The 14,824-nt window shown below is 39.2% G+C and overlaps 1 protein-coding gene and 1 long non-coding RNA gene across 2 annotated transcripts in view; both read left to right on the top strand.

Moving 5' to 3' along the window:
- Nucleotides 1-14,824, top strand: part of HS6ST3 (heparan sulfate 6-O-sulfotransferase 3) — a 771,133-nt gene that overhangs the window by 118,099 nt on the left and 638,210 nt on the right. The window lies entirely within an intron of this gene.
- LOC117063593 lies at nucleotides 2,642-14,637 on the top strand. The gene is made up of 3 exons (XR_004429000.1): nucleotides 2,642-2,700; nucleotides 3,908-3,970; nucleotides 14,534-14,637. It is a non-coding gene; the product is annotated as an uncharacterized LOC117063593 (long non-coding RNA).

Here is a 14,824-nt window from a genome sequence, read left to right as displayed (position 1 = left end):
AAAAGAACAAAGCTGGAGGCATCACGCTACCCAACTTCAAAGTATACTGCAAGGCTACAGTAACCAAAACTATGTTACTGTTACAAGAACAGACACACAGACCAATGGAACAGAATAGAAAACTCAGAAATAAAATCACACATCTACAGCCATCTGACCTTCAGCAAACCTGACAAAAACAAGCAATGGGGAAAGGACTTTCTATTTAATAAAAGGTGCTGGGACAACTAACTAGCCATATGCAGACAATTGAAACTGGACCCCTTCCTTATGTCATATACAAAAATTAATGGAATATGGATTAAAGTCTTAAATATAAAACCCAGAACTATGAAAATTCTAGAAGAAAATCTAGGAAATATCATTCAGAACATAGGCACAGGCAAATATTTCACGATGTAAAGGCCAAAAGCAATTGCAAGAAAAGCAAAAATTGACAAATGTGATCTAATTAAACTGAAGATCTTCTATACAGTAAAATAAACTATAATGAGAGTGCACAGACAACCTAAAGAATGGAGAAAATTTTTGCAATCTGTCCATCTAAGAGAAGTCTAATATCCAGAGTCTAAAAGGAACTTAAACAAATTTACAAGAAAAAACCCAAACAACGCTGTTAAAAAGCGGAGAAAGGACATGAACAGACACTTCTCAAAAGAAGACATACATGTGGCCAACAAATATGAAAAAAACTCCACATCACTGATCATTAGGGAAATGCAAATCAAAACCACCTTGAGATACCATATCATGCCAGTCAAAACAGCTATTATTAAAGTCACAAAACAACAGATGCTGGTAAGGTTGCAGAGAAAAAGGAATGCTTTTCCTTTTTCTTGTTGTTCCTTTTCCTTTTTCTTGTTTTCTTGTTGGTGGGAGTGTAAATTAGTTCAACCATTGTGGAAGACATTGTGCCATTCCTCAAAGATGCAGAGGCAGAAATACCATTTGAACCAGCAATGCCATTACTAGGTATATACCCAAAGGAATAGAAATCATTCTGTTGTAAAGATACATGCATATGTATGTTCATTGTAGCACTATTCACAGTAGCAAAGACATGGAATCAACCTAAATGCCCATCAATAATAGACTGGATAAAGCAAATGTGGTACATATACACCATAGAATACTATGCAGCCATAAAAAGGAATGAGATCATGTCTTTTACAGGGACATGGATGGAGTTGGAAGCCATTATCTTCAGCAAACTAATGCAACAGAAAACCGGACACCACATGTTCTCACCTATAAGTGGGAGGAGAATGATGAGAATACATGGACACATGGTTGTGGGGAACAACACACACACTGGGGCCTGCAAGTGGGGACCATGGGGGAAGGGATAGCCTCAAGAAGAAGAGCTTATGGATGCTGAGCTTAATGCCTAGGTGATGGGATGATCTATGTAGCAAACCACCATGGCATACATTTACCTATGTAACAAACCTGCACATCCTGCACATGTACACTAGAACTTAAAAGTTGAAGAAAAAAATGCATATATTGGTAAATTATAAAAAAGGAATAGGTGATATAAACCAAATCATGTCTATAGTTTCATTTATTGCTTTATGTTTTTGAACATTTCAAAAATATATATAACCATTATAATTCTAAAATCATAAGATATTAAAGCACCTCCCACTCCCTCCACATATTTTAAAAAATTTTCCTCCAACGCTCAGTCATGATAAATATATTGGTCTTCAACGGACATTTTTTATTTAATGTAGATATTTTTCCATTACAAATTATTCTCTTCATGACTACAAAGGATATATTATATGTATATGTCACACCTTCTTGAGTCTTTTGGTCCTCTCAAAGTGCTGGGATTGCAGGCATGAGCCACCATGCCCAGCCAGTCAGTGTTGCTATCATTTCTATTCTATGTTTATTATTATTATTATTTTTTTTGAGACAGGATCTCACTCTGTTGCCCAGGCAACAGAGTATGCAGTGGTATGATTTTGGCTCACTCAACCTTCACCTCCTGGGTTCAAGTGTTTCTCCTGCCTCAGCCTCCCAAGTAACTGGGATTATAGGCATATGCCACTACACCCAGCTAATTTTTGTATTTGTTGGTAGAGACGGGGTTTCACCATGTTGACTAGACTGGTCTTGCACTCCTGACCTCCGGTGATACACCTGCCTCAGCCTCCCAGAGTGCTGAGATTACAGACTTAAGCCTGTAATCCAGTATCATCTCTATGTTTATTATCACAGCTATTATTTATTTAGCTGGTGAAACAAACTTCCAGCCCTGAGTCTTCTGGAAACCTGACTACTGTTCTTCTGCAGCCAGTCTTGCCTTGCCCACCCACTCTGACTCCAAATCGTGGCCCACAGCACCTCCGGAGTTGCCTCACTGGTATGCACCCCAGTGATAATCCCACAGCTACGATGTTCAGCTTGCACTTTCCTGCTTAGGTAAATAGATGTTTCCTAGGCTTGTTGAATCTTAGCTTAGTGCTTTTGAGGACTGAATTAGTTGCTCCAATTTTCAGAGCACAGAGCTGTGGATTACCTAAATGTCTTTTATAATATGAGAATATCCAAAGCCTTTAAATATGTTGTTTTCTATTATTGTATTAGATATTTTCTTATTCCAAAAATCTTTATTTTCTTCTCTTCTAGGACAAAAAAAAAAAGACAATAAAGAGGATGCTGTTCTCTCATGGAAGTATGGCACCATAGGTAGTTGTCTTTATATTGTGTTTCTGGGAAACTTAAAATTTTACATTCAGGTTGTATGGAACTCATTGAAATGTCTACACATTACAATGATATACTGCTGCTTTTCTCTCACTTACCCTCTTTTTGTCAAGAAAACACAAAACCTTTTATAGATATTAACTTTCAACAACCCCAGAGAACGAGATAAATGGGAACTGGAAAGGAAGTTACAGAAAGGATAGGCAATTTTCTTGCCATCGTAGAGTATACCAGAAGCAGGCAAGTTCTGTTAATTTCACAGTTTCTCAAACCAGAGTCAATTTGGGTATGCCCCACTAACTTAAACGCTTACATCAAAAGGAGCTTTTGTCTGACTGGTCAATTGCTGCCAGACACATTAATAGGAAAATATCTCTAGGGTAAAAATCAAAAGAAAGCTATTTTTGTAGAATTTTTGAAATGTGGTGAGAGAGGAATTGAATTGAAATACCAGCATCAGTTTTAATGCCTGTGTGTGTGTGTTTTTTTTTCGACGCACACAAGAAAACATGAAGTCATTATATACGTTAGGCACATAGTAGGTACTTAATATATATTTCATTGTTTTGAAAATATCCATGAAAACCTATTTTCATTGGGGATTGTTTAAACGTTCTCAGAAGACAAGTATTATTAGTGTATGTTGAATTTCAGTGTGTGTCTGTCTCAGCAACGTCTTCCTAAACAATTAGAGAAAATTAGGATAATTCTCAGAATCTTATGTGCTTGTAGATCTTGCACGTGTGTGTTCAAATTATATAAATGTAGTCAATTACATATTTTCAGAGAAAAACAAAATGCATTCCGGGTTGAAAGTGGAAGGCCAGGCACCCTGGCTCATGCCTGTAATCCTAGCACTTTGGGCGGCTGAGGCGGGAGGGTCGCTTGAAGCTAGGAGTTTGAGGTTTGAAGATGGGTCTTAAATGCTAAGTTACTTTCTAGTGTTTATATTATTTTATCCTCTTGGTTGGCTGGTACTTTTTCGGGGGGTAAAGTGTGCAAGAATTTGGGGAGCGGGAAGACTAGCCATAGAGGGCACTGAATCATAGATGTTATGTAGGTTTGCTGCTTCAGTGGTTGAAGAATTCTATTATCGTACATGGCAGACTCTACATGTTCAAATAATAGTATTTCATTTTTCATTCCTAGTGACTAGATTAACTATTGAAAATATATTTTCTCTCTCCAGAACCCAAAAAGAGAAGAAATTTTCACCAGCTAAATTTATTAACTTGCAACGCTAAAGCAGATGGTATGATAGGAAAATATTGATTTTTCTATACTGACAGAGCAGCTGATAACTTATTTTTGGTTTGACTTAATGTATAAACTGTGAGTTAGGTCAAGGGATTTTTATGCGATTTTGTACTGGCTTATCCTGGACTTTACAAATCCAAATATTGACTTAAAAAACCTGACTTAACCCATTGGGGTTTTATAAGATGGCCCCAGGTTTTCCTTAAAATTTTGGTTCCCTTGTATATGTACTTTTTATAGAGTTTCTATCATGTAGCCATAAAAAGGAAATGATCTGGTACTGGAATGTGCCACTGTGGTGTCCACACTTGTGACCCTTTTTTGTGGTCCCTGTGTTCGTTTGCTCTTTTCTCTGATTTTGCTGGGGATATATTTTTAACTGTTTGTTTTGTCCAGTCTTAAAGATTCCACTTTGTGTTTCTGTGAGGTCTCCTTTGTTCCTACCTGTACTATGACAGCTGAGCTGAACACCAAGGGAAGCAAATTCATGTCTCCTACTCTTTGGCCGGTAGCCAACTGCCTCTGTGCGGGACATTTTTTTTTTTTTTTTTGAGACAGAATCTTGTTCTCTCGCCCAGGCTGGAGTGCAGTGACGTGGTCGCAGCTCGCTCTGTACAGGACATTTTAATGTCAGGGAATGGTGAGCCGCACTAACAGTGCCTCTTTATAAAAGGAGGGAAAACTAGGAAAACTCCTGGAGTCAGTGTTGTGTGTGGATGTACCATGTAGGTGTTTAAGGTATGTACATTTAGTCATTTTCAGAGTTAGGAAGAATGCATTAACTTTGCAAATGGGTCCCAAAGGATAAGTTTGGATATTTTGATACTGAAATATTATTACAGAGTATGTGCATCCTAGATCTCTAGGTCCTCATTTGACCGGTTACATCTACCTTGGCTAATGGAGTTCTTTACTCTCTGTTTTTATTGTGAAATATTTATACCTATGAGAAAGATTTATACCTATGAGAAATATTTATACCTATAATGTAACAGCACCTACATACCCATTCCCTAGTTTAGGAAATAAAACCTAACAATTACAGTTGAAGGTCTCTGCAGGTCCTCCCAGGTCTCATAACTGGGAAGAAATTACTAACTTGAATTTGGTATGATCATTTTCTACACGTTTTTATACTTATCCTACATATGCAGGCATGTCTAACCAAAAACTTTGATTTCATTTTTAGAAACTGTATATAAAAGGTGTCATCATGCATGCTGCCTGATATAATAAGGCTTTGTGTCCCCACCCAAACCTCATCTTGAATCGTAATCTCCATAATGCCCGTAATCTCATTTGGGGATATGGTGGATGAGGGCTGTTGTTCAAAGGAATTGCAGCTGCTCACATAGCCCCACTAATCCTCCAAGAGGTAGAATCTCATCTCACCTCTGACACTACTTCTCTCTTGGGGAGTAGCCCTGCCCTGGTGGTGTGTTTCCCCCAGACCCCTCGAGTTCTAGTCAATTCATCTCCTTATAATTTTTTAAGATAAAAGCTTTGTTGCTTAAAAAGTCCTCATTAACTGTATTAGTCTCTAAGGGTGGGCCACCTGTTCCCCAAACTAGTATTTGAAAGTTTGCTAAATACCGTGGATGTACATTATTTTTAATTTTTAATTTTTGTGGGTACATAGTAGGTGTGTATGGGATGTACATTATTGAGGGCCCAGAATTGGTTGGTAGAAATTTAACTGAGCCTGAAGCGGTGCGCAGGTAACCATATCGTGACCTGAATATCTCTCCAGTTAGCATAAATAGGAAACCTACAGACAGTAGAAATGTCTATCTCTAAATTTTGAAAACAGAAATCAAGCAAAGAAGTTTATTATTTATATAAGTAAATGAAGATGATCACTATAACATTAAGACCAAAATTAAGAATTTGAGATTTAGACCATTCAGATACACCAGAATTCTGAGAAAAAGAGAGACATGCTGCTTGGAATGTGAACTGGGCAGTCACACATCTTTGGTGCCAGCCTCTATGTAGTTCATTTGACAGATTTTATCTGATCCCCACCTTTGCCCTCACACTTCCTCCCCGCTGAGACCCATTTTACCAGAGTGGGAGGGGGTCGTCAAACCACAGGGATGTTAGAAATGAAGCAAGGTTTTGCCATGGGATGAGGATGGTGATAAAGGCAGCTTTCTTTTCAGGCCCTTTTTCTCTGTGTCATAGCATCTGTGTTACAAAAGCAGCTTCAAAATGTGGACCTGTTTTGTCCAACTGGCAACGCTGCATATCAGCAATGTTCTCGAGGAAGCAGGGACTCCCTCCTTGCAATGTGTCATGTGCCTGTGTATGGCTTTCTGTTCACCCAGTGATTAGTAATTTTTGGCTGTTAATGGGTAACGAGACACAGCTTGGATAGCTTGGAGAGAAAATCATCGGTCATTCCATTAAATTGAATTCTAGACGTGAAATGCCGATGGCAGTGGGTTTATCCAAGCAATCATATAAAGAAATGTTGCCTTTCCCAAGTGTTACCAGTCAAAATTATTTCTCGGTGATATAAAACTCTATGTACTCTTCCAAAGTTCTGTGAAAAATGAATATTAAAAAAGACTTAAGGGAAAGCCATAAAGTGGGAGTTTAAATTTTGTTTTTCAGTATAAATGTGAGATTCTTTTGTAGTTTCAATTTCTTTGTTGTTAAAAAAAAGCTTTTTTCTTTTGAACTTTTTTCTGTTTTTCCCCTTTAAGTTTTTTTTTATCAAAGTAATATCGGCTCATTGTAGAAGATTTAGAAATATATATAGTGCCATATTTAGGATATGGACTATGGAGTGAGGTTTGAATTTGTGGTGCCTAGCTTTGTGTAGTTGGACAATTTACTTAGCCCTCTCTAATGCTGCATTTTTCATCTTTTTAATGGGGTTAATAAAATCTACACACAGGGTTGTTGTGAAGGTTTACCGAAATGATTACTGCTCTTGACAGTTGGTAGTTGTTGCTGTTATCAACCTATTTATGGGAGGTAATAATGCATAGTAGTGAAGAGCATGCTTCCAGAGCTGACCCCCTGGGCTCAAATCCCGTTTCTGCCACTTGCTAGCTGGGTGAGCGTGGATAAGTTCTTTAACGTCGGTGTTTCTCAGTTTCCTCATCTATAAAACATTCATAGAATTGTTCTGAGAATTATACGTATTCGTGAATGACATAAAATAATACCTACCACGTAGTAACTCTTATTGTTGCACAATTTCTGGTCAATCAGTGCTGATGTTCTAGCATATTTTAATGGTTTGCATTGCATATACATTTTGATTCTACTTTTTCACATAACCACGGTTCTTTCCTATGCTGTAAATAGTCTTTTTGATGACTGCTTAATATTCCACTGAATGGGTGTGTCATAATTCACTGAGCCATTGCCTCAATGTTGACTACTAAGAGTTTCTTTCCTTCCTGCTCTCCTTCCACCAACAAATAATATTAGGAGAAATATTCTTGTGCTTACATCCTTGTTAAAAATTTATATTATTTAAGGGTGCAGTTTTAATTTTGACAATACCTTCTATGTACAACGAAGTGTAAGTAAGAGATGCCCATGACTCAACAACTGGACTAGTGCAAGCTAGAGTTCATCATATATGCTTCAGATCATTCCTCGTCTAAGAACTGTATCATTGTGGGGTGGGTGGGAGCGGGTGAAGTGGTTTGGGGGTAGACACAATCTGCAAACAGGTGCCCAGAGGAAGCTTGGAGGCTGCTTCCTCTCAGGCGCCTCTCTCCTGCCCTAGAGGGAGCCACCGTTGCTGTTTATTATCCCGGCCAAAGCACAGATCATCCACCATTTCCTATTTTCATTTAGCACACTAAGACAGGCTACAGTTTTCAAAGAGAATTTTACTAAAAATAAAGGGAACACGCAAGGGGAAGGAAAAGAAAGCCCGAGAAGCCTGGTCTGCTTTTCTGTTGCTGCGTGCGTCATTTTCCCTGCTCCTTCCTGTTCCTGAGTTCCCTCTGCAGAGAGAAGTCACTGTGACCCCGCCGTGTCTTCTCTCTCTTTCTGTGATCTCTCTCTTTTCACCCTGCAACCCCAGGGTGTGGGTCTGGAACCTGCTCATCTGCTTCTTCAATCCAATGACTTGTCCTCGCAGCCCTGAGTTGAGGAGTTGGGTACTGGGGAGCCAGATGGAAGTTTCCCAGGGGTCCGGAAAGAAGCAACCTATTTTGAATGTCATATCTATTCTGAAAAACAAGGGGTCTCACAGTAGCATTTATTGAGTGACATAATTGTACTAGCTGTTTCTCATATACAGTCCAATTTCATTCTTCCCCAACTTGAAGAGAGTGTTTATTTTTCTCATTTAATGGATGAGAAAACTGAATCTCAGAGATTTAAAGTACTGTACTCAAGGCCCATTTCTTGGCATGGGTATAACCCAGGCTATTTTTACTCATGTAGTCCCCCTCCTTCAGAATGGAAGCGCCACGAGATCATACCCAGCGTTTGCATTCGTTCAGGGCATACTGTGTGTGCATTGCTAAGGGCCTTACTTGTGTTACTTATTTCACTTAATCCTCGCAACTTCCTAACGAAGTAGATGTTGTTCTCTCTCTCTCTTTCTCTCTCTCTGTCCATCCATCCACTCATCTCTCTGTCTTTAATTTTACAAATGAATAAACTAAGTCACAGAGAGGTTTAATAAATTCTGGCAGGATCTTAAAGTTTAGTCAAGTAGGGCAGGAATTTGAAACTAGTCTAACTTCAAAATCTGTACTGTTAATAAGTGTTATACTGCAGAGAAGCAATATGTATGTGTGTGTGACTATGTATATATGTGTGCATGCATATGCACATACATGTGTATATATTTATATACATGTATGTGTGATGTGTGTGTTTATGTGTATAGTTAGATACATAGATACATAGATGAATGGGTGCATGGATAGATAGATAGATAATTTCTTTCTTGTCTCATTTACTGCTATATTTCTAGCACATCAAATAATGTCTGGCACACAGTAGTGTTTAATAAGTATTTTCTGAATGCATGAATACATTTTCATGAGTCCAGGTTCCAATAAGAAAGATATGAAAGAGATGATGTCAAAGTAAAATATTTAAAGGAGACTTTAATTATGAAATGACTCCTCTAAATATGCAAGCCAGAAGACCCAAGGATGATTCCGGGACTCAGGAGTGGCATCAGCAATGCTCCTCACCATCTCTGTGTCCCCAGAGAGAAGCGGGTGGCTTCTGAAACCAGGGGAGAGGACCAGTGAATGTCAGGCAAGGTACACAGCAGCTGAGGGGCCCTCAGGGAGAGAGCCAGGCCTCACTCTCCTCTCTCCTTCTGGTTCCCTGCCTGGGCTTCTCAACCACCAAACCTAATGGGAAGTGGGGGTACAAGGGAGCCCCTTGCCGTTGTCCTCATGGGACAGCCTCTGGGGCAGACAGGAGGGTGGAGAAGGGTGGAAAGACCTGGAGGGGCAGGGGAAGAGATCTGGCAGTGAATGGCTGTGTGTGCTAATCTGTCTGTTTCCAGGATGTCATGGTTCCTCTGGGAACAAGCCGATTACCAAGTGTCAGGTTCCCATCACTCACAGCCACGTGGAGAGAAGACAAACATTAGGGCCATGTTTTAAAGCATAAGCCAGTAACTGGCCAGAGATGGAAACTGCCAGGAAGATGCGTGTCTGGCTAAATTGTGAAGGCATGTGCTGAAGGGCTGGGTTCAGGCAGCTCCAGAGCACTCTGTCTTGTGCTAGTGGATGCTGTTTGTTGCTGTCCATCATTCAACAGATGGGCTTTCCTGCTGCTGGACTGAGTCTCTATGTGCACCATCCTTTTTCAATTGAGGCCTGGACTGCTCTTGGCAAGGATCATCTCTGCTATTAGTTTTGTTTTTCTCCCCAGTCCCCAGCCCACACTACTTCTCAGTGGAAGTTTTCAGTTAAGAACCTAGAGCTGTAGCCCATGGTGGAGTGCCTGTTGAGCCTTTTTCTGCCTTCCACAATGATGCCAATGGCTTCCTAAGCCATCCCCTCACAGGACTGCATCTTTTCACATGAAGGTACCCTTGGGACTAGCTGTGACCTCTGCCAGTCCCTGTACATTTTCCCATTGCTATTCGGCCTAAATTAAGACCCTTGCATACAGGCATGTTCCCAGAGCCACACTAACTCCAATAGCTTGCCTGGCTCACAGATGATCTCACTCCCTTTCACCTTCTTTTCAAAGAAATTTTAATAAGAATTGTGTATAATTATGGCATACAATCTGATATTTTGTAATATATGTACATTGGGGAATTGCTATATCAAGCTAACATATATATAACCTCACCTACTTCTCATTTATTGATGGTGTGAACACTTAACATCCATTCTGTTAGTTATTTGCTTTCACCTTCTGCCTAAAGCTGTCACCTTAAATAATTCCCTTGTTAAATGCTTGGTGTTTTTCTTTCCTTCTGTTTGCCCATTTTCCCTTCCAATATAGTTTTATCATCCTTGTTAAGGAATTTTAGAGGCAGAACACCATCTAAATAATAACACATTGCTGTAGGTGGTAGAGCTTGCATTTCTTGGCAAGAATAATATTTCGTGGTGATGATTCCCTGTGACTGTATTTTCAACCCTATTCTTTCAACATGGCATGTTGATAGAAGTATGGACGATGGAGAAACAGGCCTGAACTTACATAACCACAGACAGGATTCTTTTTTTTTTTTTTTTCCTGAGACAGAGTCTCACTTTGTCGCCCAGGCTGGAGTGCAGTGGCGTGATCTTGGCTCACTGCAACCTCTGCCTCCCAGGTTCAAGCGATTCTCCTGCTTCGGCCTCCCGAGTAGCTGGGACTACAGGCACATGCCACCATGCCCAGCTAATTTTTGTATTTTTAGTAGAGACAGGGTTTCACCATGTTAGCCAGGCTGGTCTCGATCATTTGACCTCTTGATCCGCCTGCCTTGGCCTCCCAAAGTGTTGGTATTACAGGTGTGAGCCACAGCGCCCAGCCCACAGGCAGGATTCTTAAACTCTAGTGGCATCATGAATTCATTTGCTCATTCAGTCATTCCAAGAACATTCATTGAGTACCTCCAGTGTACCAGGTGGTTTTTTTAGGCAAATTGGAGATAGACAAAGCAGACTGCACCCTTCTGTCTGGGAGCACATTCCTTTATAAGACGGTGAACATAGTGTCTATCTTGGAGAGTGGTAGGATTTGGCACATAATAGTTGCTTAATAAATCTTATTTGTCATCCTTTCCATGCAGATAATAAATCTGATATTAGATGCATTTGCAAGACTTTTGGAAAAGATCATCTGGAGGGAATATATTTTTGTAAGCTCTTTATAAATAGACAATTTTCAAGCATCATTAAAATTTTAAAATTTCTGATTTGTCTTCTTGGTTTTTGGGTTGTAAAGGAAGGCACTTTTTTCTTTCTTTCTTTCTTTTTTTTTTTTTGAGGCAGAGTCTCGCTAGGAAGGTACTTTTTTCTTAAGGGTGTGAGGTAGAGCAGTTATCTCACAGTCATCTGAAGCCATTTTTCCCTCTTCTGCCACTTAAAAGCTCTAATTAGCAATGACAGAGGTTCTCTCTTTCTCTAAACTGTCAGTTTATTTGAGCTAGCCAGGTTGTTTGTGATGTGATGATCTACTTCATGTGGACACTGTCTTTTTTTTTTTTTTTTTTTTTTTTTTGAGGCAGAGTTTCACTCTTGTTGCCCAGGCTGGAGTGCAATGGCACGATCTTGGCTCACCGCAACCTCCACCTCCCAGGTTCAAGCAATTCTCCTGTCTCAGCCTCCCTAGTAGCTGGGATTATAGGCATGTGCCACCATGCCCAGCTAATTTTGTATTTTTAGTAGAGATGGGGTTTCTCCATGTTGGTCAGGCTGGTCTCGGACTCCCGACCTCAGGTGATCCACCTGCCTCGGCCTCCCAAAGTGCTGGGATTACAGGCGTGAGCCACCGTGCCCGGCCTCTCATGTGGACACTGTCTTAAAAAAATTTAAGAAACTTTGTTTTACCTTCTTTCCCTGCTAATAGCTTTATATCTCCTAATAAATCTGTGACATTTTATCTGGCCCAGGGCTTCTATAAATTCACATATTAGATGGCTGAGCCATATGATGTACATTTTTAAGGCTGTCCCACTGGCTTCATGAATTTAATTCTGTGATTGTTGAAATTAATGTGGTCTGACAATGTCATGATTTTCTCATTTTTTTAATGCCTCAGGATTGAAGCATCCTGTTTTCAGTTACTAAAACCATGATAGTCCACTACAAAACATTAATTGCATTAAGAAATTACTCAATTACTCAATTTGAGTGTTCCTTGTATTTCCTGCTGCAATACTGACTCATAAACTGAGTTTAAAATAATTAAAAATTGAACATCTTAAATATTATACATTTGGGTCAAGTGAATGGACAGGAATAGCTAATAAAGAAAAAAATTTACCTTTTCTAGTGTCTCAAATAGTCCTTCTGCCCTCCCTCCACCATAAAAACAAAAACAAAAGAAAACCTTCTTTTTTAACAGGAAAAATAGGTGCTGCTTTGTGGTTGAGAAACTGCTTTGTGGTTGAGAAACTGCTTTTGTGATACTCGTACTTTTGATTCATTAGAAAGCAGTTAGGGTCAGAGAGAGTCTTTTTGGGAAATATCTATTTGTGTGGGGTACACATGACTATTATTCAAATTATTGGTCAAGGAAAAGCAGCACTGATGCTGGAAAGTTGCTGTGTGATCCCTACCCTTCTGTTGTTTTCAATTGTTTATTGTTTCGTTGCTTATGGGCTATTCCCACCTATAGAATTCAAGCTAGGGATTCTGATTGTCTTAAATAATGTAGTGTTCAAGACTTGAGAACAATGCTCATGGTAGCTTCCAATAAATATTTTTTGAGTGAGTGTGATCTGATTCTGATTAACTGGAGTGGGATGGGGAGGAGGTAGGATTTGAGGGAACAGATAGATGCAGGTGAATGCTCTAAAGTCCATTCAACAGGCAGCAAACAGTAGAGGTCAGATACAGTACAGGTACCAAGGAGTGATGGGATAAACTGGTGATCCCTAGAGTCTAGCAAGGTAGGAGCTGGCTGCAAAAATCTCATATATTAGAGGGAAGAAGGCTATTGACACATGACCCCTGGAATTCTAGATAGTCAGAGAGTTTATCAGCAGGTTGTATGATGTAAGCAACATAGAAGATCTAGGTACTGGATTACTGGGATAGAAAATAAGACATAGCCTTACATTAGGTCATCTGTCACTTTAGCATGGATGACTGAAAAATATTATATCTTCTCTTTGAAATGGAAAAAAAATCAATCAACCTTAGTTGTAGTAAATGTTCTTTTAAGATGGTGAATTAACTGTTATTTTAAATTTTATAATAGATTTTAGATGGCTGAACTATAAACTGTAGCATGTTGATTTAAAAAGTGTTCCAATTTTGAAATACAGATGATGAAATTGACAGTGTGATTAGATAAAATCAAGGATATTTTTCCTTGGGCAACTGTAAAACATCAATCAAATTCTTTATTTAAAACTTCATAAGACAGTCTAGAGATGTTGAAGTAAATATGACTTCCCTCTTGGCCACTTTATGATGTAACAGGGAATAAATTGATTTTATTTCTTAACAAGGCACAAACCACATAAGACAAAGAATAAATAAAAGCCTTGAAATGGGCTTTAGTAATTTCTAGGCCCTGTAAAATGCTGCAGATGTCTGTGTTGAAAGGTAATGTGCAACATTTCTTGTGGTACAGCATCCACTTTATTTTTCTTGGGCTGAAGATTAATACCACAGGAAATTAAAGAACATAGTTAAGCTCAGAGAAAACTGGAGGCAAAATAGCTGATGCAAGGTCAATATCCAAGCAACGAGGTAACAAGATCAGCGAACGCTGACAGCAGCTTCTAACTTTCTTTAATGAAAATTGCCCACTGAAATAACACCAGGTAAGTGGGCTGGCTTAGTTTCGTTACCTTGTTTCTGGATGATTTCTCCGTAGAGCATTGCTCTTTCTATAGGAGTATGGTATTCAGGCCTAATAATTAGTAATCTCCTTGACAGCTGAATCAGAAATGGAAAAATCAGAAGGAATTTATTTACAGAGAATTATTGTGTCTTCTAGTGAATTTTAAATAAATAGTTTACAACTTAGGACTTCTATGCCTTCTTTGCCATTTTTTTAAATTTCCATCCTTCTCCATTTGAATATTAATTTCTCATTTATCTGGGAGCATGCTTTAGCTCATAGAGTTTCAAGTTAGGACTCTTTTGTGGAGTGGGGATGACTCTTCTTGTAGCCTGTATATATATATATATATTTCAGTGGGGTTTGTGGATATGACCTGGTAAAAGGTGTCAAGTTAGGAGCTTCTGTGGCATTGTTATATCATGCAACTGCAAAATTGATGATGTTGCTCATTTTGATTCGGAAATGGAATACGACTGCATAATATGCCTTAGTATGGATGGATGTGTTTGTGTGTTAAGTGTCTCTTACTATTGTTAGCCATGCTTGCTTTGGAATACTTGGTTTCATGAAAGAACAAAATCATTTTTTTCAGTTGAATTTTCAGTATTTGTATGTCAGCTGTGTAATCCAATCAGGACAAGAATGGGAGAAATCATGAGTGACATTGGAGCAGGGAAGCAGAGTTGGACAGAAAGGTGAGGCATCTTTATTCTGCAATAGGAAACATGATAGTTGCCATTTAGCAAATGCCCTGATGATGAGGTGGCCTCATATGTACCGGCATGCTTGTTGTGTTGGACAGCCCAGCCCCCAGACTCTGGAACAGCTTGTTCCAATGCCCTTTGCAATGTGGTTGCCCCCACAGTGGCTTGAACGCCTCACT

This window comes from Trachypithecus francoisi, unplaced genomic scaffold, assembly GCF_009764315.1.
Source record: "Trachypithecus francoisi isolate TF-2019V2 unplaced genomic scaffold, Tfra_2.0 Lachesis_group18, whole genome shotgun sequence".
Taxonomy (NCBI): Eukaryota; Metazoa; Chordata; class Mammalia; order Primates; family Cercopithecidae; genus Trachypithecus; species Trachypithecus francoisi.
Note: the sequence above shows the minus strand (reverse complement) of the source record. Positions and strands in the feature narration are given on the sequence as shown.